Source organism: Elephas maximus, chromosome 6 (genome assembly GCF_024166365.1).
Source record: "Elephas maximus indicus isolate mEleMax1 chromosome 6, mEleMax1 primary haplotype, whole genome shotgun sequence".
NCBI lineage: Eukaryota > Metazoa > Chordata > Mammalia > Proboscidea > Elephantidae > Elephas > Elephas maximus.
This window is the reverse complement of record NC_064824.1, coordinates 57,105,866-57,132,413: the sequence shown is the minus strand read 5'-3', so window position 1 is coordinate 57,132,413 and position 26,548 is coordinate 57,105,866. Positions and strand designations below refer to the sequence as shown.

The following is a 26,548-nucleotide window of genomic DNA, read 5'->3' as shown; positions in this document are numbered from 1 at the left end:
ACTTAGTATTTTCCTCATTTATCATGATGTTACTTACTGGTTTATCTGTGAGGATTTTTGTTTTCTTTATGGCGAGGCGTGATCCATTTTGAAGGCTATGATCTTTGATCTTCATTAGTAAGTGCTTCACGTCCTCTTCACTTTCAGCAAGCAAGGTTATGTCATCTGTATAACGCAAGTTGTTAATGAGTCTTCCTCCAATCCTGATTCCCCATTCTTTTTCATATAGTCCAACTTCTCGAATTATTTGCTCAGCACACAGATTGAATAGGTACAGTGAAAGGATACAACTCTGGTGTATACCTTTCCTGACTGTGGTTATACCTTTCTGAATTCGAAAAAAAAAAAAGATATTTGTGTCCCATGAAAATGCTCAACAAGGATGATCTCAGAAGAGGAAGATTTTAATAATCAAGTGTATAGGATGACCCATTCTGTGGGTATCAGTTAGCCTCCTTCCCCAGCCACTCCTCTCATTGTCCGATGTACTTGTGAACAAAGTGGTCATGGAGACAGGGATGGAGGCTATGCATGGCTCAGCAACATAGACTTCCACTTACCCAGGCTGATCTGACTACAGCCACTGCCACTGTGCCATCAACAGAGACTATGATTGAGTCCCTGATTTGGCACCATTTCCTGGGGTGATCAGCCCACCACCTATGACAGATTGATTACACTCTTAGATTGGACTGCTTCCATCATGGGAGGGGCAGTGCTTCATTCTTAATGAAATAGACACTTACTCTGCATATGGATTTGCTTTTTATGCATGCATCGCTTCTGCCAGAACTAGCATTTGTGGACTTACAGAATGCGTTGTCAACCATCATGGTATTCCACACAGCATTGCTTCTAATCAAGGAAATCTCTTTGCAGAAAATGAATACAGCAGTGGGCACATTCTCACAGAATTCATTGCTCTTACCATGTTCCTCATTATTCTGAAGCAATTGGTGTGATAGAATGCTGGAATGGCCTTTTGAAGACTCAGAAACAATGGCAGATAGATGACAGTATCTTGTAGGACTGTGGCAGTGTTCTTCAGGAGGATTTATATGCTCTAAAGCAGAATCCAGTATGTGGCACCGTTTTTTCCATAGCAAGAATTCATAGGTCCAGAAATCAACAGGTGGACATGAAAGTGGCACCACTTATAATTACCACTAGTGATACACTCCGCCACGTGTCTGCCAGTTTGCCGTACTGTGGGAGATTGTGTGTTGCTGTGATTCTGGGAGCTATGCTACTGGTATTCAGATACCAGCAGGGCTACCCATGGTGGACAGGTTTCAGCTAAGCTTCCAGACTAAGACAGACCAGAAAGAAGGACCCAGCACTCTGCTTCTGAAAAGAATTGGCCTGTGAAAACATTATGAATAGCAGTTTATCATTGTCTGATATAGTGCTGGAAGATGAGCCCCTCATATTAGAAAGGCACTCAAAAGACAACTGGGGAAGAGCTGCCTCCTCAAAGTAGAGTCGACCTTAATGATGTGGGTGGAGTAAAGCTTTTGCGACCTTCATTTGCTGATGTGGCACGACTCAAAATGAGAAGAAACAGCAGCAAACATCCATTAATAATCAGAATATGGAATGTACAAAGTATGAATCTAGGAAAATTGGAAATTATCAAAAATGAAATGGAATGCATAAAGATCGATATCCTAGGCATTAGTGAGTTGAAATACACTGGTGTTGGCAATTTTGAATTGGACAGTCATATGGTCTACTATGCAGGAATGACAGCTTGAAGAGGGATGGCTTTGTGTTCATCATCAACATTTCAAGATCTACCCTGAAGTACAATACTGTGGGTAATAAGATAATACCCATATGCCTACAAGGAAGACCAGTTAATACAACTGTAATTCAAATTTACGCACCAATCGCTAAGGCAAAAGGTGAAGAAATTGAAGATTTTTACCAGGTTCTGCAATCTGAAATTGATCAAACATGCAATCAGGATGCATTGATACTTACTGGTGTTGGAATGCAAAAGTTGGAAACAAAGAAGAAGGATCAGTTGTTGGAAAATATGGCTTTGGTGATAGAAACGATGCCAGAGATTCCATGATAGAATTTTGCAAAACCAATGACTTCTTTATTGCAAATACCCTTTTTCACCAACATAAATGGCAACTGTAAACATGGACCGGATACTTATGAATCAAATTGACTACAACTGTGGGAAGAGATGATGGAAAAGCTCAATATCATCAGTCAGAACACAGCTGGCTAGGGGGCAACTGTGGAACACACCATTGCTCATATGCAAGTCGAAACCGAAGAAAATTAGAACAGGTCTACGAGAGACAAAGTACGACCTTGAGTATATCCCTCCTGAATTTAGAGACCATCTCAAGGAAAGATTTGATGCATTGAACACTAATGACCAAAGACCAGAGAAGTTGTGGAATGACATGAAGGACATCATACATAAAGAAAGCAAGAGGTCATTAAAAAGACAGGGAAGAGAGAAAAGACCAAAATGGATGTCAGAAGAGACTCTGAAACTTGGTCTTGAATGTCAAGCAGCTAAAGCAAAAGGAAGAAATGATGAAGTAAAAGAACTGAACAGAAGATTTGAAAGGGAGGTTCGAGAAGACAAAGTATTATAGTGATGGGTGCAAAGAGTCAGAGATAGAAAACCAAAAGGAAAGAGCAAACTCGGCATTTCTCAAGCTGAAAGAACTGAAGAAATTCAAGCGTTGAGTTGCAATAGTGAAGGATTCTATGAGGGAAAATACTAAACGATGCAGGAAGCATCAAAAGAAGATGGAAAGAATACATAAAGTCATTACACCAAAAGATTTGGTTGACCTTCAATATTTCAAGAGGCAACGTATGATCAGGAACCGATGGTACTGAAGGAAGAGGTCCAAACTGCACTGAAGGCATTGGGTCCACGAATTGATGGAAAACCAATTGAGATGTGTTAACAAACGAATGCAGCGCTGGAAATGCCCACTGGTCTATGCCAAGGAATTTGGAAGACAGCTACCTGGCCAACCGACTGGAAGAGATCCACATGTATGCCTATTCCCAAGAAAGGTGATCCAACCAAATGTGGAAATTATAGAACAATATCATTAATATCACATGCAAGCAAAATTTTGCTGACGATCGTTCAAAAGTGGCTGCAGCAGTATATTGACAGGGAACTGCCAGATTCAGAAGAGGATGTGGAACCAGGAATATCATTGTTGATGTCAGATGGATCTTGGCTAAAAGCAGAGAATACCAGAAGAATGTTTACCTGTGTTTATTGACTATGCAAAGGCATTCAACTGTGTGGATCATAACAAATTATGAATAACATTGTAAAGAATGAGAGTTCCAGAACACTTAATTGTGCTCATGAGGAATCTGTGCATAGATCAAGAGGCAGTTGTTCAGACAGAACAAGGGGATACTCAGTGGTTAAAAGTCAGGAAAGGTGTGTGTCAGGGTTGTATCCTTTCACCATACCTATTCAATCTGTATGCTGAGCAAATAATCCGAGGATCTGGACTATATGAAGAAGAGCCAGGGCATCAGGATTTGAGAAAGACTTATTAACAACCTGCATTATGCAGATGACACAACCGTGCTTGCTGAAAGTGAAGAGGAAGCACTTGCTGGTGAAGGTCAAAGACCACATTCTTCAGTATGGATTACACCTCAACATAAAGAAAACAAAAATCCTCACAACTGGATCAGTAAGCAACATCATGATACACGGGGAAAAGATTGAATTTGTCAGGAATTTCATTTTACTTGGATCCACAATCGATACCCATGGGAGCAGCAGTCAAGAAAGGAAAAGACACATTGCATTGGGCAAATCTGTTATAAAGGACCTCTTTAAAGTGTTGAAAAGCGAGGATGTCACCTTGAAGACTAAGGTGTTTCTGACCCAAGCCATGGTATTTTCAATCACATCATATGCATGTGAAAGCTGGACAATGAATTAGGGAGACTGCAGAATTGATGCCTTTGAATTGTGATGTTGGCAAAGAATAGTGAATAGACCATGGACTGCCAAAAGAATGAACAAATCTGTCCTGGGACAAGTAGAACCAGAATGCTCCTTAGAAGTAAGGATGGTGAGACTGTGTTTCAGATACTTTGGACATGTTGTCAGGAGGAATCAGTCTCTAGAGAAGGACATCATACTTGGTAAAGTACAGGATCAGTGGAGAAGAGGAAGAGCCTCAAGGAGGTGGATTGTCACAGTGGCTGCAACAGTGGGCTCAAGCATTACAACGATTGTAAGCATGGTGCAGGACATGGCAGTGTTTCATTCTAGGTGCGGAGGGTTGCTACGAGTCGGAACCAAGTTGACAACAATGACCCACTAGCAAATTTTTTTTGCTTCCAGTCCCTGCAGCCTTATGCTCTGTTAGTCTAGAGGTTTTAGTTCAGTAGGATGAACGCTTCTATCAGGAAACAAAATAAGGATTTCACTGAACTGGAAGGCCACTTTGGGCCCCTTATGCCTTTGCATCGTCAGCCAAAGAAGGGAGCCAGAGTACTGGCTAGAGTGATTGACCCTGAATACCAAGGGGAATTGGGCTGCTACTACACAATGGTGGTAAGGAAGATTATGTCTGGAATCTGGAGATCCCTTAGGGTGTTTCTTAATATTATCATTCCTTGTGATTAAAGTCAGTTGAAAACTGCAACACCCAATTCAGGCAGGACTATGAATGGGCCAGACTGTCAGGAATGACTGTTTGGGTCATCTCACCAGCCAGGGAATCATGACCAGTTGAGGTGCTTGCAAAGTGAACATAGAATGGGCAGTGCAAAAGAGTAGTTATAAATACCAGGTAATGCCCTCTGACCAGTTGCAGAAATGAGGAATGTAATTGTTATGAGTATTTCTACCTTATTTCATTTTGAATATGTGTGTATGTGTATCTCAAATATCTTTCTTCTCTTTCATTTCTTATTCCTTTATCATGTAACATAGATGTGTTATTAATAATTAACTTTACATCACTGTTTTTCCTTCAAGCAAGCCCTGCTGGTATAGTGGTTACAGCACTCAGCTGCTAACCCAAAGGTCAGCAGTTTGAACCTATCAGCCTGTGATCGTTAAGATTGTGTGTCAACTTGGCTGGACCATAATTCTCAGTAGTTTGGCAGTTATGATATAGTTTGACTGTCATATAATGATGTGGTCACCTCCATGATGAGATTGAATATAATGTGATCACCTTCATGATGAGATCTGCTTTGAGTAGCAAATCAGTTGAAAGGGTGTTTTCATAAGGTTGTGGCCTGCATCCAATACAGGTGGACTTTCTTGTAAGACTCTCTCGTTTTCCTCACTCTGGATTCTGCAGCTGGCTCCTGTTTGTCTGACCTCTAGTTCTTGGGACTTGAGCTAGCAGCTTACCTGCCATCTTGTCTGCTGATTTGGGGATTCATCTGTCTATGCATCCTGTGAGCCAGAGTCTTGCCATCTGAGCTGCCGATATTGGGTTTGCCAGCCCATGCAGCTACATGAGTTGGGAAGCGGCTCCAGCCTGAGCCAGGAACTTGGGATTTTCCAACCTCTACAACTGGCGGGTCATTTCCTTGATATAAATCTCTCTGTATATATATTTATAAGCTTTACTGTTTTTTCTTCTCTAGAGAACCCAGCATAAGACATTTGATACCAAGAGTGGTACTAAAGGAACAATATTGTAAGGATGACTTTTCTAAATTGCTTCTCAAGTCTGGTTAGTCTTAAAAGATGTTGATGACTCTGCTTCTAGTAGTAAAAAGGGTACTGCTAATCCATGGCATGAGGTGGCAATAGAAAAATGCAAAATATTACCACCAACAGATCAGGTGTTGATCAAAGGCGAGGCTCTGGGTGATCCTATGTTTGATAGGTTTCTACATTTTTGTCATAATGAGAAGTATAAGGAAGCTGGTTGGTTGGTCCTACTTTTGCTAGACAAAGTAGTGAAAGAAAGGGATGGGGTAGGGCTTCAGAGTCAGGGCTCAAGTACCAAATAAATGACCTCAAAGTTCCCACTTGTGTCTTAAAAGAAAGCCTTATTTCTTGTAGTAACAGCTGATATTGCCGAAAACCAAACTCTGCATCTTATCATAAGAGTGGCTGAATTACAGCTCCACCTGAATCACAACAGCAGTTGAATTCCCAGCCTTGAGTGGTGTTGGAAGTTAAAGAGAGAGCATTGATTGGGAAGAAATGGGATCCTGAAACTTGAAACATATGGGCTGATAATCGGGAAGCTGGGAACACTGAGCCTCTAAATTCTGTAAAATCACTCCTTCCAACAGAACAGCCCTCTCACTCCCATCTGAAGAGATTACTCCGTCTTTGTCTGCTAAACTCCTTCCCCAGTAAAATTGTTAGCCTTCCAACCACATCTGATGATATTAACCCAGCTGCGTTTAAGTCATTGCCTGGCACATCGGCTGAGGTGAATGTCTTACAAGACAATGCTGAATGTTCTCAAAACACACCCCCATCACCCATTTGGCTTCTAAACCTGTAACTAGACTTAAGTCCCAGCAAACTCCAAAAGGTGAAATATAAAGTGTGACCCAAGAGGAGGTACCCTACAATCCAGAAGAACTGCTTGGCCTTTCTAATATATACAAACAGAAACCTGGGGAACATATGTGGGGATGGCTATTAAGGGTGTGGAATAATGTTGCAAAGAACATAAAAATAGATTAGTCTGAGTTTATCGATATGGGCCCACTAAGCACAGATTCTTCATTCAGTGTTCAGCTCGAGAGGTTAGTAAAGGATCTATTAGTTTATTTCGTTGGGTCACTGAAGCATGGATTACACAATGGCCTACACTAAATCAAGATGAAGTACCAGAACTGCCTTAGTATACTGTAGAAGTAAGTATCCAAAGGCTTAGGGCAATTGGCATGTTAAAAGAGTGGATTTATTAGGCTAGATCCACACACCCACGCATGAAGTGCCCAGAGGACACACCTTTTACCACAGTGGTGAAGAATAAATTTGTAAAGGGAACCCCAGCATCCTTAAAGACTGCTGTGATTGCTATTTTATGTAAATCACATTTGACAGTGGGAACTGCCCTAACTGAATTAAGACATCTAATTACAGTAGGGCTGATTGGACTCTATGGTAGTAGGGACCAAGTGGCAGCACTCAGTCAACAAAGACAAGGTGGGCGTGGCTGGTATAATGGACAGCAGAGTCAAAGCAGTAATCAGAATAATCTGACTTGTATAGACTTAACAGCCTTGGCTACTTAGCCTTGGTGTCCCTAGGAATGAAATAGATAGGAAATCTACTAAATATTTACTTGATCTGTACTAGTGAAAGAATCCTCTGTCAATTGAACAGCAGTCTAACTCGAATCACCTGAATAGAGAGTCTAGGCCCCTCAATCAATTCCCAGACTTGAGCGAGTTTACAGATGCACAACCCCTTAAATGAAGTGCAAGCTGGGTCCCCTTGAGGAGGGACTCTACCACACTGCCCAGAACTTATACTGTTAACCTTTCTCCTAACCTTCCCCCAAGGGATCTGTGGCCTTTTACTACAGTAACTGTTTACTGGGGAAAAGAAAATAATCAGACTTTTCTGGGGTTACTGGATACTGGCTTTGAACTGATACTGATTCCAGGAGATTCAAAACATTACTGTGGCCCACCAGTCAGAGTGGGGACATATGGAGGTCAGGTTATTAATGGAGTCTTAGCTCATGTCCATCTCCCAGTAGGTCCAGTGAGTCTCCAAACCCATCCTGTAGTGATTTCCGTGGTTCTAGAATGCGTAATTGGAATAGATATACTAAGCAACTTGCAGAACCCCCAAATTGGATTCCTGACAAGTGGAGTAAGGGCTATTATGGTAGGAAAAACCAAGTGGAATCCATTAGAATTGCCCCTATCTAGGAAAATAGTAAACCAAAAGCTATACTGCATTCCTAGAAGTATTTGGAGATTACTGCCATCATCAAAGACTTGATTTCCACCACATCCCCATTCAACTTGCCTATTTGACCTGCGCAAAAAACAGGTGGATCTTGGAGAATGACAGGGGAGTATTGAAAACTTAACAGCAGCTGCCGTTCCAGATGTTATTTTATTCCTTGAGCAAACTAATAAATCTGCTGGTACTTGGTATGAGCCATTGATCTGGCTAATGCTTTTTTCTCCATACCTCTTTTTTTTTTTTTTTAATAATTTTTATTGTGCTTTAAGTGAAAGTTTACAAATCAAGTCAGTCTGTCACATATAAGCTTATATACACCTTACTACATACTCCCATTTACTCTCCCCCTAATGAGTCAGCCCGCTCCCTTCTTCCAGTCTCTCCTTTTGTGGCCATTTTGCCAGTTTCTAACCCTCTCTACCCTCCCATCTCCCCTCCAGACAGGAGATGCCAATACAGTCTCAAGTGTCCACCTGATACAAGTAGCTCACTCTTCATCAGCATCTCTCTCCAGCCCATTGTCCAGTCCCTTCCGTGTCTGATGAGTTGTCTTCGGGAATGGTTCCTGTCCTGGGCCAACAGAAGGTTTGGGGACCATGACCGCCGGGATTCTTCTAGTCTCAGTCAGACCATTAAGTCTGGTCTTTTTATGAGAATTTGGGGTCTGCATCCCACTGTTCTCCTGCTCCCTCAGGAGTTCTCTGTTGTGCTCCCTGTCAGGGCAGTCATCAGTTGTGGCCAGGCACCATCTAGTTCTTCTGGTCTCAGGATGATGTAAGTCTCTAGTTCATGTGGCCCTTTCTGTCTCTTGGGCTCTTAGTTGTCGTGTGACCTTGGTGTTCTTCATTCTCCTTTGATCCAGGTGGGTTGAGACCAATTGATGCATCTTAGATGGCCACTTGTTATCATATAAGACCCCAGATGCCACAGTTCAAAGTGGAATGCAGAATGTTTTCATAATAGAGTTTATTTTGCCAATTGACTTAGAAGCCCTCTTAAGCCATAGTCCCCAAACCCCCGCCCTTGCTCCGCTGACCTTCGAAGCATTCAGTTTATCCCGGAAACTTCTTTGCTTTTGGTCCAGTCCAGTTGAGCTGACCTTCCGTGTATTGAGTATTGTCCTTCCCTTCACCTAAAGTAGTTCTTATCTACTAACTAATCAGTAAATAACCCTCTCCCACCCTCCCTCCCTCCCCACTCTCGTAACCACAAAAGAATGTGTTCTTCTCAGTTTATACTATTTCTCAAGATCTTATAATAGTGGTCTTATACAGTATTTGTCCTTTTGCATCTGACTAATTTCACTCAGCATAATGCCTTCCAGTTTCCTCTAAGTTATGAAGTGTTTCACAGATTCGTCACTGTTCTTTATCGATGCGTAGTATTCCATTGTGTGAATGTACCATAATTTATTTAACCATTCATCTATTGATGGGCACCTTGGTTGCTTCCAGCTTTTTGCTATTGTAAACAGTGCTGCAATAAACATGGGTGTGCATATATCTGTTCGTGTAAAGGCTCTTATTTCTCTAGGGTATATTCCGAGGAGTGGGATTTCTGGGTTGTATGGTAGTTCTATTTCTAACTTTTTAAGAAAACGCCAGATAGATTTCCAAAGTGGTTGTACCATTTTACATTCCCACCAGCAGTGTATAAGAGTTCCAATCTCTCCACAGCCCCTCCAACATTTATTATTTTGTGTTTTTTGGATTAATGCCAGCCTTGTTGGAGTGAGATGGAATCTCATCGTAGTTTTAGTTTGCATTTCTCTAATGGCTAACGATCAAGAGCATTTTCTCATGTGTCTGTCAGCTGCCGGAATATCTTCTTTAGTGAAGTGCGTGTTCATATCCTTTGCCCACTTTTTGTTTGGGTTGTTTGTCTTTTTGTGGTTGAGTTTTAACAGAATCATACAGATTTTAGAGATCAGGCATTGGTCAGAGATGCCATAGCTGAAAATTCTTTCCCAATCTGTGGGTGGTCTTTTTACTCTTTTCGTGAAGTGTTTAGATAAGCATAGGTGTTTGATTTTTAGGAGCTCCCAGTTATCTGGTTTCTCTTCGTCATTTCTAGTAATATTTTGTATTCTGTTTATGCCTTGTATTAGGGCTCCTAACGTTTCCCTATTTTTTCTTCCATGATCTTTATCGTTTTAGTCTTTATGTTTAGGTCTTTGATCCACTTGGAGTTAGTTTTTGTGCCCCATACCTCGTTTGAAGGACCAGCAATTTGCCTTTAGCTGGTAAGGCCAGCAATACACCTTCAGTGTCCTACCTGAGAGTTATATCAGCTCTCCAGCCCTATGTCATAATTTAGTCTGTAGGGACCTTAACAGCTTTTTCCTTCCACAAGGACATCATACTGGTCCATTACATCGATGACATTATGCTGATAGGACCTAGTAAGGAAGAGGTGTCAATGACTCTGGACTTAATTGGTAAAACATTTGTATGCTAGAGGGTGGGAAATTAATCCAACAAAAATTCAGCCGCTTTCTACCTCAGTGAAATTTCTAGAGGTCCAGTGGTGTGGGATATGTCGAGATATTCCTTCTAAAATGAAGGATAAGTGATTCCATCTGGGCCCCTCCCACAACTGAAAAGGAAGTGTGATGCCTAAGGGGTCTCTTTGAGTTTTGGAGGCAGTATTTCCCTCATTTGGGTGTGTTACTCTGGCTTTTTATCAAGTAACTCATAAAGCTGCTAGTTTTGAGTGGGACCCAGAACAAGAAAAAGTTCAGGCTGCAACAGGTTCAGGCTGCCAGACAGAGGACTTTGCCACTTGGGCCATATGACCCAACTGATTCAATGGTGCTTGAAGTGTCTGTGGCAGATAGAGATGCTGTTTGGAGTCTTTGACACGTCCCTGTTGGTGAATCACATCTCAGACCGTTAGGATTTTGGAGCAAAGCCCTACTATCCTCTGCGGATAACTGCTCTCCTTTTGAGAAACAGCTCTTGTTACTGGACCTTAGTACAGACTGAATGCTTAACCATGGGCCACCAAGTCACCATGCAGCCTGAGCTGCCCATCATGTACTTGGTGTTGTCTGACCTACAGAGTTATAAAGTTGGATGTGCACAGCAGCACTCCATCATTAAGTGGAATTGGTATGTAAGAGATCAGGCCCAAGGAAGAACTGAAGGTGCAAGTAAGTTGCATGAGGAAGAGGTCCAAATGCCCATGATCTCTGCTCCTAATATATTACCTTCCATCTCCCAGTCTGCATCTCTGGCCTTATTGGGAGTGCCTTATAATCAGTTGACTGAGGAAGAGAAAACTAGTGCCTGGTTTTGCACCATATGTGGGCACCACTGGGATGTAGACAGTTGCAACACTATAGCCCCTTTCTGGGACCTCTATGAGGACAGTGATGAAGGGAAGTCCTCCCAATGGGCAGAACTTCAAGCAGTGTGCCTGGTTGTTCACTTTTTTGGGAAGGAGAAATGGCCAGATGTGCAATTGTATACTGATTCATGGGCTTTGCCTAGTGGTTTGGCTGGATGGTCAGGGGCTTGGAAGGAATATGATTGGAGAATTGGAGACAAGGAGGTATGGGAAAGAGTTACGTGGATAGACCTCTCTGAATCAACCAAAAAATAAAGATACTTGTGTTTCATGTGAATGCTCATCAAAGGGTGCCTCAACAGAGGTGAATTTTAGCAATCAAGTGGATACAGTGATGTGTTCTTTGGAAACCAGTCATCCTCTTTCCCTAGCCACTCCAGCCATTGCCCAATGGGCTCATGAACAAAGTGGCCATGGTGCCAGGATGGAGGTTATGCATGGGCTCAGCAACATGGACTTCCACTCACCAAGGCCAACTTAGCTACAGCCCCTGCTGAGTGCCCAATCTGCCAGTACCAGAAACTAATGCTGAGTCTCTGATATGGCACCATTCCTTGAGATGATCAGCCAGCAACCTGGTGGCAGGTTGATTACATTGGACCACTTCCATTGTCGAAAGGGCAGCATTTTGTTCTTACTGGAATAGACAGTTAGCTCTGGATATGGATTTGCCTTCCCTGCACACAATGCTTCTGCCAAAACTACCATCCGTGGATTTATGGAATGCCTTATCCACTGTCATGGTATCCCACATAGAACCACCTCGGATCAAGGGACTCACTTCACAGCAAAGGAAGTGCAGCAGTAGGCCTATGCTCATGGAATTCAGTGTGTTTACCAAGTTCCCCATCATCCTAAAGCAGCTGGTTTTATAGAAGGATTGAATGACCTTCTAAAGACACAATTATGGTGCCAGCTAGATGAGAATACCTTTCAGGGTTGGGGCAGCATTCTCCAGGAGGGTGTATATGCTCTAACCAATATCTAATATATAGTGCTGTTTCTACCATAGCCAGGATTCACGGGTCCAGGAATCAAGGGGTGGAAATGGGAGTGGCACCACTCATATTACCCATAGTGATTCACTCATAAAATTTTTGCTTCCTGTTTTCGTGACCCTATGCTCTGTGGGTCTAGAGATCTTAGTTCTGAAGGGACGAATGGTCCCACCTGGAGACACATCACAGATTCTACTGAACTGGCAATTAAGAATGCCATCTGGCCACCTTGAGCTCCTTATGCCTCTGGATCAACAGGCAAAGAGGAAGTTACCATATTTCTGGTGTGATTGATCCTGATTACCAAGAGGAAATCGGATTGATATTACATAATGGAGATAAAGAAGAGTATGTCTGGAATGCAGGTGATCCCTTAGGGCATCTCTTAGTATTACTGTGTTATGTGATTAAAGTCAGTGGAAAACTACAGCAACCCAATTCCTGACATGACTATTAATATCCTAGACCCCCCAGAAATTAAGGTTTGGGTCACCTCACCAGGCAGAGAACCACAGCCAGCTGAGGGCAAAGGGAATATGGAATGGGTGTTAGAAGAAGGTAGTTTTGAGTACCAGCTACAACCACATGACCAGTTGTAGAAATAAAGACTGTAATTATTATGAATATTTCTGTCTTATATGTGTGCATCAAATTTTTTTTTTTCACTTATACGTAAACAGGGCAAGTACATTTTCGGTTGTATGTGTGTTCGTTGTATCATGTTAGGTACAAGTATGACATTATGATTGTCTTTATTCAGAGATTATGTATGGTTCAAGAAGATGTATGCAGGTACCAGGTTGACAAGAGGTGGACTATGACTGTAAAGATCATGTGTCAACTTGGGTGGGCCATGATTCTCACTGGTTTGGCAGTGGTGATATAGTTTGACAGTCGTATAATGGTGTGATTGCCTCCATGATAAGATTTGATATAATGTGATCACTTCCATGATGGGATCTGCTGTGAGTAGCCAATCAGTTGAAAGGGTGCTTCCGTGGAGCTGTGGCCTGCTGCATCCAATATAGGTGGACTTTCTGGCAAGTCTCTTGAACTTTTGCTAGCTCTGGATCCTGTAGCTGACTCTTAATCGTCTGACCTCCAGTTCTTGGGACTTGAGCTAGCAGCTTACCCGCCGTCTTGCCTGCTGACCTTGAGATTCATCAGTCTCTGTAGCTTGTGAGCCAGAGTCTTGCTGTCTGAGCTGCCAGTCTTGGGTTTGCCAGCCAGTGCAGCTACTTCAGGCGGGGTAAGCTTCCAGCCTGATCCAGAGACTTGGGACTTTTCAGCCTCTATAACCAGTGAGCCATTTCCTTGATATAAATCTGTCTATATATTTATAAGCTTTACTGGTTTTCCTTCTCTAGAGAACCCAGCTTAAATCACAGCCACACTGTGGGAGAAAGATGTGGCAGTCTTCTTCTATAAAAATTTAGTCTTGAAATACCCTTTAGGGAAGTTCTCCTCTGTCCTAAAAGGTCGGTATGAGTCAGAGTCAACTTGACAGCAGTTGATTTGGTTTTTTGGTTTCTTGAACTTACAGCATATGTGCTCCTGTGCAACCTATACATGAATAAAGAGGCAATTGTTCAAATAGAACAAGAATATACTGAGTGGCTTAAAATTGGGAAAGATGTGTGGCAGTGTTGTATTCTTTCACCTTATTTATTCATTCTATATGTTGAAGAAATAATCTGAGAAGCTGTTCTATATGAAGAAGAATGCAGCATCAAAATTGGAGGAAGACTTATTAACAACCTGCAATACGCAGATGACACAACCTTGCTTGCTGAAAGCAAAGAGGACTTGAAGCACTTGCTGATGATCAAAGACTATAGCCTTCAGTATGCATTACAACTCAACATAAAAAAAAAAAACAACTTCACAACTGGACCAATAAGCAACATCATGATATACAGAGCAAATATTGAGGTTGTCGACGATTTCATTTTACTTGGATCCATAATCAACGCCCACAGAGGTAGCACTCAAGAAATTGAGTGACATTGTATTGGCATATCTGCTGCAAAAGACACTTTTCAAGTGTTTAAAAGCGAAGATGTGGCTTTGAGGATTAAGGTATGCATGATCCAAGTAATGGTGCTTTCAGTTGCCTCATATGCATGTGAAAGCTGAAGAATGAATAAGGAAGACTGAAGAAGAATTGGCGACTTTGAATTTGGTGTCGGTGAAGAATCTTGAATATACTATGGAGTTCCAGAAGAATGAACAAATCTGTCTCTGAAGAAGTACAGCTAGAACGTTCCTTAGAAGTGAAGATGGCAAGACTTCATCTCACATGCTTTGGACATGTTATCAGGAGGTACCAATCCCTGGAGAAGGACATCGTGCTTGGTAAAGTAGAGGGGATCAGTGAAAAACAGGAAGACCCTCAAGATGTTTTGACACAGTAACGGCAACAGTGGTCTCAAACTATCTGTATCTTGTTTGTGGTAGTAGTTACTTGACTATATATGTATTTTTCATAACTCGTAGAACAGTACACTGTAAAGTTTGTTTTTACTGTAAGTTATGAGTCAGAATTTACTCGATAGCTACTATCTTTTTAAATTTTTTTACAGTGTACCTCAATAAACCTGACCTTGAAAAATCTTTTGTTTAGTACATATTTTCCATTAGAAACAAAGTTATATGTGCTGGTTGGTGTCTTGAACAGCCCATGAAATTATATACATTTGTCAAAAGTATAATATTAAAACAGAAGGCAGCTATTATAAATGATGTTCACTGGGGAAGTGCACTTAGATTCTTATTTAGTAAGCCACAACCCCATAAGAACAACAATAACAAAAAGACTTAAGTGAAAGCTTGCTAGGAAGACTCCTAGAAAGTGGTGTGTGTCTGTCTGTTTTGCTTTTGAAGAAGAGATATGTGAGAAGAAACAGGCCTTTCTTTCCTCTTCTGGAAGTAATTGCAAAAGGACATAGTGCTTCAAACTGGTGCAGTCACAAAGAAAATTAAGGGAATTGCGGAGAAGCTGAGCTTGTGTTCTATTATCGAACTGATGGATTAGTTAACCTTGGAATTGTTGGAAATCTGTTTTTGTTATATGAGATATAATAAATATTCTTCCTCCACCCATCTTAGCTGGGCCTTCTGTTATATTTAGTGAAAACCATCTGTGCCAGGCTATCTTTCTTTATCTATCTGGGATCTACTTCAATCTTCTCCACCCTGTTCTCTATTTTGGGTGAGTGAACTGTATGGATAGCATCTGTAGGCTCTCTTGCCTGCCAGTTTTCCATGGTTTGGCCAGTAGAAAGAGCCTGAGGAGAAAATTAGAGTAAGGGAAGAGAGTGAAGTTGAAATATTTATTTCCCTGTCTCCTGTCCTGCAGGCTAAGTTCCCTGACTCAAAGTCACAGCTTCTTTTAAGGCAGCTCTCTCTACACAACTCTCTCCTACTTATACTAGTCCTGAATTTCTACACTATTCTGCTTTCCCTACATACTTTATTAAACCCTTCTCAAATTATTTTAATTTGACTGTTGTTCTGAACCAAACCCACTGCTGTGCAGGCTCATAGCGACCCTACAGGATTGAGTAGAACTGTCATACAGGGTTTCTGAGGCTGTAAATCTTTACAGAAGTAGAGTGCCACATCTTTCTCCCACAGAGCAGCTGGTGGGTTTGAACCGCTGACCTTCAGGTTAGCAATGGAGAGCTTTAACCACTACACCACCAGGGCTCCTTAATTTGACTATATCATCTGTTTATTGCTGGGACCCTGACTGATGCATCTTAACTGATAAAATCATATTTCAGTATAACAGTTATTAAGTCTAGCATCTATCAGATCTGTTAAGGTTTTTATTTCAGTGACTACCGTATCTTTATGCAAATAAGGCATGCCTTCTACATTTGGTTGCCAACCATGCTCTCCTCCAAGGTATTTTCATAATTGCTGCTATGCCAATTTTTTTTATATGTTGTTGTAAAAGAAGATTAGCATAGTGTGCTTACAAAAATACCTTGCAGGGGGAAAGCATGATTGGCAAACAAACGTAGAAGGCACGTATTATTTGCATAAACATTAAGTGTATTTTTCATGTCTGAGATGGCCTGGTGGTGCAGTGATTTAGCACTCGGTTGCCAACCAAAAGGTCAGCCATTCGAATCCACAATCTGCTGTGTGGGAGAAAGACATGGCAGTCTGCTTTTGAGAAGATTACAGCCTTGGAAACCCTATGGGGGTGTTCTTCTCTGTCCTGTAGGCTTATAATGTGAGTCAGAATTGAGTCGAGGGCAACAGGGTGTTTTTAAGATGGCTATGTGTTCCTTTTTCATATCATATCATGTCTATCTTTTCTTGTTTCATTTCTACCTGATTCATTTTATAATTTCTTATCCTCTTTTATGAGTTTGATTTCTTTGTTCATTACTCTGAACATTTTATGAAAATCTGACAAGCTTACTTTTTAAATCTTTGTCAGATTTTCATAAAATTTTATTTATAGTAAATTAATATTTTGATTGTTGATTTTGATACCTGTTTTAGCATAAGATTTTCTCATGGGTTCTGGAATTTTGATTAACATGCTCATTTTAATTAGAAGGGTATGTAGTATTTTGTTTTCCCTGGTCTCTTCCTCCATCTTGCTCTATATTCACCCCTCCCAAGACTCCCACCAGTCTAGAGCTAGGTTTTATAATGACATTGGAGAGCGGTTACTTTGTAATGGTTTGTGGGGATATAACCCAGTGCCGTCGAGTCGATTCTGACTCATAGCAACCCTATAGGACAGAGTAGAACTGCCCCATAGAGTTTCCAAGGAGCGCCTGGTGGATTTGAACTGCTGACCGTTTGGTTAGCAGCCATAGGACTTAACCACTATGGCACCAGGGTTTCCTGGGGGGATATTACTGATCCTAAAATTTAACCATGTGTTAAGGCTGTGTTTTTGTATTTCTATCTCCTTGGGTGCATACCTTCCTATAGAGCTGGAGCCCCAGGCAATACATTGGCAGCACATTTTATAGCTTTCTTTTGGAGTAGGTATGACAGCTTATTACTTATTATGTCCTACTGCTGTCTCTAGCTTCTATCAATAAATCTCTCTCTGATCCCTCCTTATCGTATATAGCACGTTTAGTGAGGGTTACTCCACAGAAGCTGAATTCCCAGCTGTCATTGCCGACATTTGGACGGGAGTCTAGCAGGCTTCGGGTTTCAGTCCGACTCATCACTTTGTATTACTCTTCAATTTTTAGTTCACAGATATGTTTGTTTTTGAAACATGTTGTATCTTACGGTTTTTCATATTAAAATTTTATTTGCCATTTTTATGTATTTAGAATATAGAAAAGGAGGCCTGGTAGTACAATGGTTAAGCACTTGGCTATTAACCAAAAGGTTGTTGGTTCAAACCAGTGGCTTCACAGAAGAAAAAACCTGGCGATCTGCCCCGTAAAGATTACCAGCTAGAAAACCATATAAGGCAGTTCTATTCTGTCACATAGGGTCACTGTGAGTTGGAATTGACTTGACAGTCTATAACAACAGAATATGGAGTCCAAGAATGTACTTAAACTATTAGAATTTAACCCTGATGTCTAACAAAAATAGCTAGTATAAAGATATAATGATAATAAGTAGCAGGTACTTATTATCAAATAAGCACAAGACATAAAGCTGGAAGATTTAGCTTCATACAATGGATGACAAACAAGATTTTAACTATTTCTCAAAAGGCTGTAATCTTCTTCCTCTTCTTCTCTTCCTTTTTCTCCTTCTTTAAAATTGTACTCCTTTCCCTTGAATACTCATGCTTTGGATTTTGTTCTGGTATTAATGGCTGTCCAGAGCCGTTCCAGCAGTTTTTCCTGCTCTGTTTTGTGAGAAATAACACATTTTCAAGGACTAGGATTAAGAATGCTACATAATATTTTTTTTTCCTAACCCAGAAAACCCAGTGCCTTCGTAAGGCTAACATAATTTTTATAGAGATTGCAGTTTATTGAGAATAATTTCTGCTGAGTCAGAGATGGAAAATTGGTTACAACTAGAATCCCAACTCTGATCATGTAGTAGTGGCTGCTAGAGCCGTGCATTGAACAGTCTGAAGCCACACGGTATTTGAACCAGGTTTGAGACTCTACAGCAAAGTTTGTATTGATTGATTGTTGATGTATATGTTGGGCAGAGGAAGAGGGAATAGTAGCCCAAGTGCCAGGTATTTGCCATTTTCTTCCTTGGTTCCTAAGTAAATATATGTATGCCCATGTTTAAAGGGAATTTGATTGTTCACTATTTTTATTTAACTTTTGCCGTACATGAATAGGAATAATAGTCTTCTTAATGCTAACTCTTGAATAGTGATGAAGTAACTTAAGCATTAAAATTATTTGTCCTTATGAAAGTTACATTTTTTTGTCACATTCTACATAAATATCAGAATTGGGAAAGGCTTCTGATAGTAAATCAACTACAAAAAAAAAAATTGAGCCCGGACATGAATGCTTGGCTTACTGAAGCTCTATACATAGTCACCTAAAACTGGAAACAATGCAAATGTTCTTCGAAGGGTGAATGGATAAATAAACAATGATCCACCTATACTATGGAATACTACTTAGCAATAGGAAGGAATGAACTATTCATACTTGAAATAACTTGAATGAATCTCAGAGGCATCATGTTGAATAGAAGAAACCATTCTAATAAGGTTACATTCTGTATGATTCCTTTTGTATGATATTCTTAAAAAAAAAAACCAAAAAACCGTATTGTTAGAAAACAGATCAGTTGTTGCCAGTGGTTCAGGATTTTAGGAGGATATGACTACAAAGGGACAGTACAAGACATTTTTGAGGGACTGACAAAGTTTTCTTTATCCTATGGTGGTGGTGGTTACATGAATCTGTACATATGTTAAAATTCATAGAATGCACATCCCCACCAAACGTCATTTTTACTGTATAATTTTAAACAAACATCAGAAAAAATGCAGACTAGTTCTTTGAGTTAGCTTCACATTTTCAGCATGCTATGATATGAAATCAAAGGAAAATTCTGGGGTTTAAAATAACATATCTAAGAAACTCTATATACAAAGAAAAGACAGTGTATAGCTATTTGGCATTTGGAATTAGTATTTAGTGTCTCATGAACTTGATTTTTATTTTGTTATGTAAAGGATATAAAATATCTGCATTTTTGACACTTCATACCTGGTTGAGTAACTTGAGCAAATCATTTAAATGCTCTGGTCATCAGGATCTTTTTCTAGAGAATGAGGAGTTTGGACCTTATGCTTCTTAAACTGAAATACTCCTAATAAGAATTTTACTTCAGAATTTATCTTTGTTTTAACACGAAAATGTTTTAAATTACTTAATGTGAAGTGAAATAGATGTTGCAGGAAAATGATCCATGTTGTTTTTCTAGTGGCTTTGTTTAGTTCCTGATACAACCATTGTATACCCTAGTTGGAATAGCATGAGACTACGTAATCTAATAATAGTCTTCTTAAATGTAAAGCTTTGGTTAGTTTTAATTTTTGCCAGATAACTTTTTTGAATTTTCATTTTAAGAATATGCATTTTTGAACACAGTGCAGAGCAGAAACTTAAGACCACTAGGTGGGGATGTAAACAATACAGCGTTTGTTACTTGTAAAAAAATAATTTAAATGGAAATACAAGAAGTTGAAAGAAGAAGGTTGGAAGACATGTGCAAACACTAACAAAAGAGGAAGCTGTTACAGCTGTATTAGTATCAAAGTACCCTGGTGGCATAGTGGTTAAGAGCTATGGCTGCTAACCAAAAGGTTGGCAGTTCGAATCCACCAGCCACACTTTGGAAACTCTATGGGGCAGTTCTGCTTTGTCCTTTAGGGTTGCCATGAGTTGGAATTGACTCAACAGCAACAGGTTTGTTTTTTTTTTTTTTGGTTTAGTATCAAAGTAGTCTTTAAGGCAAAAAGCATTCTATAAATAAAGTGTAATATTTCATAATGATGTAGGTGTTGTTGTTAGATGCTGTTGAGATCTACTGTATATAGCCACTTTTCACTTATAGACATGGTTAGGTTCCAAAAATCAGGCAGTTTTGCAAAAATCAGTGTTACATGAAAATAGAGGATTTTTTTTTCTGTTTTCAGACCATCCATTTGTCCAGTTTTTTTTTATATAGAAAATGTGACCATAGAAATAAGAACAGCTATGATTTACTCATGTACTTATTACTGTGACAAGTCCAGTAATGAATTATTCCTCTGTAGAGAAGTAGGCTTGTAGGAGACAAAGCTAGATAAAGCCAGACTGTGTGACTGGAGGGCCCACAGCTTAACTACTTAAGCTTCCTCCTGTGCTGGGTCAGAGCTTCCCTCTTGGAACCACCTCCAGGGCTGTCCTCCCACCCCTGCAAGTGTTCAAGATCCTGGAGCCTACTCTGCCCTTGGGTGTGGCGAGTCATCCAGGCTTGGGCTTCCTGGGAAGGCACTGGAAGCCTGGCCCCACCACAGGGAAGGCCTCGAGCCCAGTTTGGCTTACTTTGGGATGTCATTAAACTTTCACTCAGTTCTTCCAAACACCCTCTCCGATGCCTTTTTCCTCCTTTTCTATCCCACAGCAATTTTGTGCTGTAGGTCCTCAGATGGTATAGGAGCTGGGAACTGAGAATAGGCACCCACTGGCTTGGTGCTGTCTGCGTGTCCACCTGAGGCCATGGCCATAGGGGATGCTCACCCTGTGCGTCAGCTGGATACTGCACCCACTCCAGCAGGAGGGAGTGGACGGTTTGGGGCAGCTTCCCAGAGGCCACCCGGAGACCCTCCTTGAGGGGGGGGACACTCTGAAGCCATTGTTGCCATGCCCACCACCTAGTTAATATACAAAATAGTTGGATAGTAGATTTTTTACTTTTGTAATAAATATGAAATGTCAGATAACAAGGTAGTTAGTGAGGAGTAGGTGTGATTCTATTTATATAAAATTTAAAAACAGTTAAAAGTAATCTATGATGTAGGAATTCATGATACTGATTATTTTTTGTAAGGAACCGTGGTGGCATGGTAGTTAAAGCATTCAGCTGTTAATCAAAAGGTCGGCAGTTTAAACCCACCAGTTCCTCCACGGAGAAAGATGTGGCAGTCTGCTTCTGTAAAAGTTTACAGCCTTAGAGACCCTATAGGGCAGTTCTGCTGTTGATGGCAGTGGGTTTGGGTTTTTATTATTTTTTTGTGAATGCTGATTAACCAGCAACCAATTGCTGTCAAATTGATTCTGAATCATGGCAACCCCATGTGTTGCAGGGTACAGCTGTATGTATTCCATGGCTTTTTAAGGCTGTGACCTTTCGGGAGCAGATCACCAGACCTTTCTGCTGAAGAACCTCTGGGTGGGTTCAGATTGCCAACATTTCTGTTAGTAGTCAAGAGTATTATCATTTTTGCAACACGGGTATGATACCCAATACTAAACCTGTTGCCATTGAGTCAATTCCAACTCATAGTAACCCTGTAGGACAGAGTGGAATTGCACCATAGGGTTTCCAAGGAGTGGATGGTGAATTCGAACTGCCAGCGTTTTGATTAGTGGCCAAGCTGTTAACCACTTTGCCACCAGGGCTCCAGGAGGTACTAATTGGGAGGGTATATGTGATAGGCTTCTGATGTAATGTTCTGTTTCTCGAACACTTACTTTGAAATATTTCATCAAACTCTACATTTATAGTTTGTGTGCTTTTTTTCAGTTTATTATACTTCAGTATAGAAGCTTATTAAATACTTCTATCCTTTCTCAGATGAAAGAAAACATACCAACCAAATAAAATATGTGGACTTTTTTTTTGTTTTCTAATTCCAAAATACCAGTTATAAAAAATGTTATGAGATAATTGGGGAAATTTGAAAAACAATTGGATATTTAATATTATTGAAAATGATTGTTGATTATTTTAGGTGTGACAATGGTACAGTGGTTATTTAAGAAAATAATTTCTATCTTTTAAAGATACATACTGAAGTAATTTCAGATATAATGATAGAATGCATGTGGTTTGCTTCAAAATTATCCTGTTGGGTGGGGAAAGTGGTTAGAGATATAGAAGAACCATACATGCCATAGCTCAGAGCATTTTAAACTGTGTAAGGCTATATCGGGGTTTGTTATATTTTTCTACTATTTCTTAATCTTTCAAAATTTATATAATAAATTATTAAAATTTTAAAATGAAAAAATCCTTTAAATGAAACAACAAACAAACAAAAAAAACCTGAGGCCCAGAAAAGTTAGGTTAGTTGGCTTAGAAGCAATAACTAGTTAGGTAGACCAGTATCAAAACTCAGATTTCTTTGATTCCTCATTCCAGTTTTCTTCGATTGCTCATTCCAGTTTTCTTCCTGTTCATTCAGTTACTTACTCATTGAAGAAATGCTTATTGAGTCACCACTCTATGCTGTGTACCTAACTGAAACACTTGGGTCAAATGAAATCAGTCAGAGATGACTTACAGATTGACAAATGAAAAAAATTAGGAAATAGAAACCTGGGGAAACAAAAGCACCAAGGTGCGGGTAAAACAAGGGGAGTCAACAGAGTAAGTTGAGAAAGAGAAGTTGGTCAAATAGGATAAGAACTAGGAGTGAATATTCCAATGGAAACAATTTGGATAGAGGTCATAATGAGACAGTGACTGAATAAAAGTCTGAATAAAAGACTCCAACAGGTACAGTAAAATTATATAATGTTTTTCCTATTGACAAAGGATATTGCCAATATCAAATGAGAGTTCTACCAGACCTGAAAAGCACCTTCTTTGCCATTTTTGGAGTAGAGGAGGGTTTATGTATCTTTTAGGTCCCTCTACCTCAGTCACCAAGAAGTCTAGCAGCACATCACCCTGACTGAACACAGATGTTAAGAACACACAAAATGAGAACTTCTAATGTTGTTTGGAAACCCTGGTGGCTTAGTGGTTAAGAGCTATGGCTACTAACCAAAAGGTTAGCAGTTCAGATCCACCAGGTGCTTCATAGAAACTCTATGGAGCAGTTCCACTCTGTCCTATATGGTTGCTATGAGTCTGAATAGACTCAATAGCAACGAGTTCTTGGAATATTGTTTATCTGTTGTAGTTATTTTCATGGGAATCAATGAGCATACCATAGTGTGTTTTAATCCAACAAAACTTTGGGTAAGAAAACTAATAGAGTAACTTATAGGTCATCTAATTTAGTATCTTGAAAGAAAACACATGGTTTATAAGCTTAACAGGCTAAAATATTACGATGTTTAAAAGCCTTATTTTAGAGAGGAACCTGAGGCTTTCTTAGTTTCAGTATTTTAGTTGGCAGTCTACACTAATAAAAAAAAATAAAAATAAATTTTTTTTTTTTTTTTTTTTTGAGCCAGGATTCTTTGGAGAATAACTGATTTCATGTTTGCAGCAGGGGAAAATAAGACTGGTCTGGAATATATTATTGTTGTGAGAAAGAAAGAATACTTTCCAAGATTCTGGAAGTACCGACAAAAATGTCAACTTCAAAGAGGTTTTATTGGCCAAGTTTTGACTGTTTGAACATGAAAAAGAAGACCATGATTACAATAATTGGAACCAGTTGAATCTGTAAAAAGTCCCGATGATGATGCTCAAAAGGAGCAAGTAAATTGTGCTTAGTAAAGTTATAAGTATGTGAGTCAATCAATTGATCCTCGATTACAAAAACTACAAAAGTATATAACTCATGATAATTGGTTAGTTAAATGATCATTCACCAAGGATCAAGAAGTGGATTGTGGGGAAAAAGATGTGTGACTATGGTCCTTAGGGCATACTCCCAAATACAAATGTGGTTGCAGATCTATTGAGGCAGCATTCAAGGAAGTGTCAGGCTTCGTTCTGGACAAATGGTCAGGGAAACCTGGAATTTGACCTACAACTAATCTGCCTCCTAGTAAACTTTCAGAAGCTAGGGGTATGTTGTATATTTATACCAGGTTAGCTGGCAAGCACTCCTCATAGTCTCAAGTAATAGGAGGTATCAGGAAGCTATAACAGCCCCCTCTCTCCAAAGGAGTAAAATAGATACTACCCAGTGGTGGCTCAGTGGTAGAATTCTTACCTTCCATGGGGGAGACCTATGCTTGATTCCTGACCAATGCATCTCATGGGTAACAGCTACCAGTCTGTCAGTGGAGGTTTGTGTGTTAGTATGATGCTCAACAGATTTCAGTGGAACTTCCAGACTAAGACATACTAGGGAGAAAGGCCTGGCAATCTAGTTCCAAAAATCAGCCAGTGAAAACCCTATGGATCACAACAGTCTGACCTACAGCTGATCATAGGGATGGCACAGGATAAGGTAGCATTTGTTCCATTGTGTGTGGGGCCACCATGACTCAAGGGCCAACTCGATAGCGGTTAACAACAATAACAATGACAACATCCCTTGAAAACACTTCAGTCAGTCTGGGTAATATCGCTATCAGATGCATATTTCCAGGAGGATTCTGAAGAGCCCAGGATGCTGTTGGGATGCAGCATTGTCTCCTTTTAATATCATATTTTAATGAAAACTATACAATTCATCTTTACCGCTTGGACAGGGAGATTTATAGGAGGGACAAAGTAAACAATAATGACAGTTGTTGAAGAGTATTTATGTAAGCTGAGATCGTTTGGATTTGGTGATTAAAAAAACAAAACCAGTTGCCACTGAGTTAATTCCAACCCATGGAAATCCCATGTCCTAAGTATATTCTTTAACTATATTTTAATTTTTAAGTATATTTGCTGCTGTTACACCAGCTCCTCTTTAACATTTTTGAAGTGCGTACTATAAATCCTGATTTTTTGAATGATTATGAACAGTCTTATGTTTTTAAGCAAAATTACTGTTACCATTTTTTTGCCACTAGAGAAATATTCTTGCATCATATACAAAAGTTTAGGATTTTATCTGTATTAGGCTGGGTTCTTTAGAGAAGCAAAACCAGTAAAGGGACTAAATACATATACAGAGAGATTTATATCAAGGAAATGGCTCACATGATTGTAGAGGCTGGAACATCCCAAGTCTGTAGGTCAGGATAGAGGCTTTTCCTGACTCATGTAGCCTGAGGGGCTGGTGAACCCAAGATTGATAGGTCATACAGCAGGGCTCTTGCTTGTAGGCTGCAAAGATTGACAAATCCCAAGATTGGTAGGCAAGACAGCAGGTAAGCTGCTAGCTCAAGTCCCAAGAACTGGAGGTCAGATGAACAGAAGCCAGCTGCAGGATCCAGCCCATGAGCCTTGCCAGAAAGTCCACTTGTATATTCAATGCAGGCCACAGACCCAAGGAAACGTCCTTTCAACTGATTGGCTACTCACAGCAGATCCCATCATGGAGGTAATCACGTCATACGACTGCCAAACTACTGAGAATCATGTCCCAGCCAAGTTGATACATAACCTTAATGATCACAGTATCAGTATGGAAATGACATAGTAAGGTATTTATGAAATGACAAGACTGATGGGGGAAAAAAAAAAGACAAAGGGTTCCTGGAATGAATACAGGGTAAAGAATTTTCAGGCCACTCTGAAGTCTGATATTCTTACACAGCTCCCAAGAACCATTCTAAGAGTAGTTAAACAATATGATATGGTCGGGATTAATTTATAAAAGAGCTTATTGAGGTGACTAGAACCTATCCATGAGAAGTGACCATTAGAGGGAAAAATAATATAACATGCCCTCAAAGGCTAAATGGCATTAATATAAGTAACTCCAGTGTTTGTCTTGGTGTGATATAAATATATGGGAATTATGAACTCTTTATGTCTACTAATTTTTCTGATATTCTGAGTATACCTGAGCAGAGTGAGTTCATGTTCATTGATTGCACGGGCCTTTGATGACTTTAGCAGGACTGGACAATTGTGCTTTTTGTTTAATTGGTAAAATAACTCCTTAAATATGATTATCTAGTCTATACTCTTCTTTTTAAAATTGGTATTTTTATCTCTGAACTCATTCAAAAGGTATTATCACTGAATTCACTTCAAAAGGGTTTGAGGTAGTTAGTTCTGCTGGGAGTTAGTTCTTTGTATCCTGTATAAAAAAAAATAGCTACTAATTATTTCCTGTCTGAATGTATGTCTCTCTTTCATGCAGTTTTTCATTGGGAATGATCCTTTCAGAGAATTAAGGTATTGTCAAGGAGCTCTGATGGCTCAGTAGAATTGTAAAACATTACCTTGTGAATCAGCAGTTTTGACCATTCCAATATTGACACCTTATGAATGAAGAAAGAAGACAGGAAGT

The 26,548-nt window shown here is 39.9% G+C and overlaps 1 protein-coding gene across 4 annotated transcripts in view; it reads left to right on the top strand.

Moving 5' to 3' along the window:
- The window catches only part of BAZ2B (bromodomain adjacent to zinc finger domain 2B), a 468,630-nt gene that overhangs the window by 29,388 nt on the left and 412,694 nt on the right, over positions 1 to 26,548 (top strand). The window lies entirely within an intron of this gene.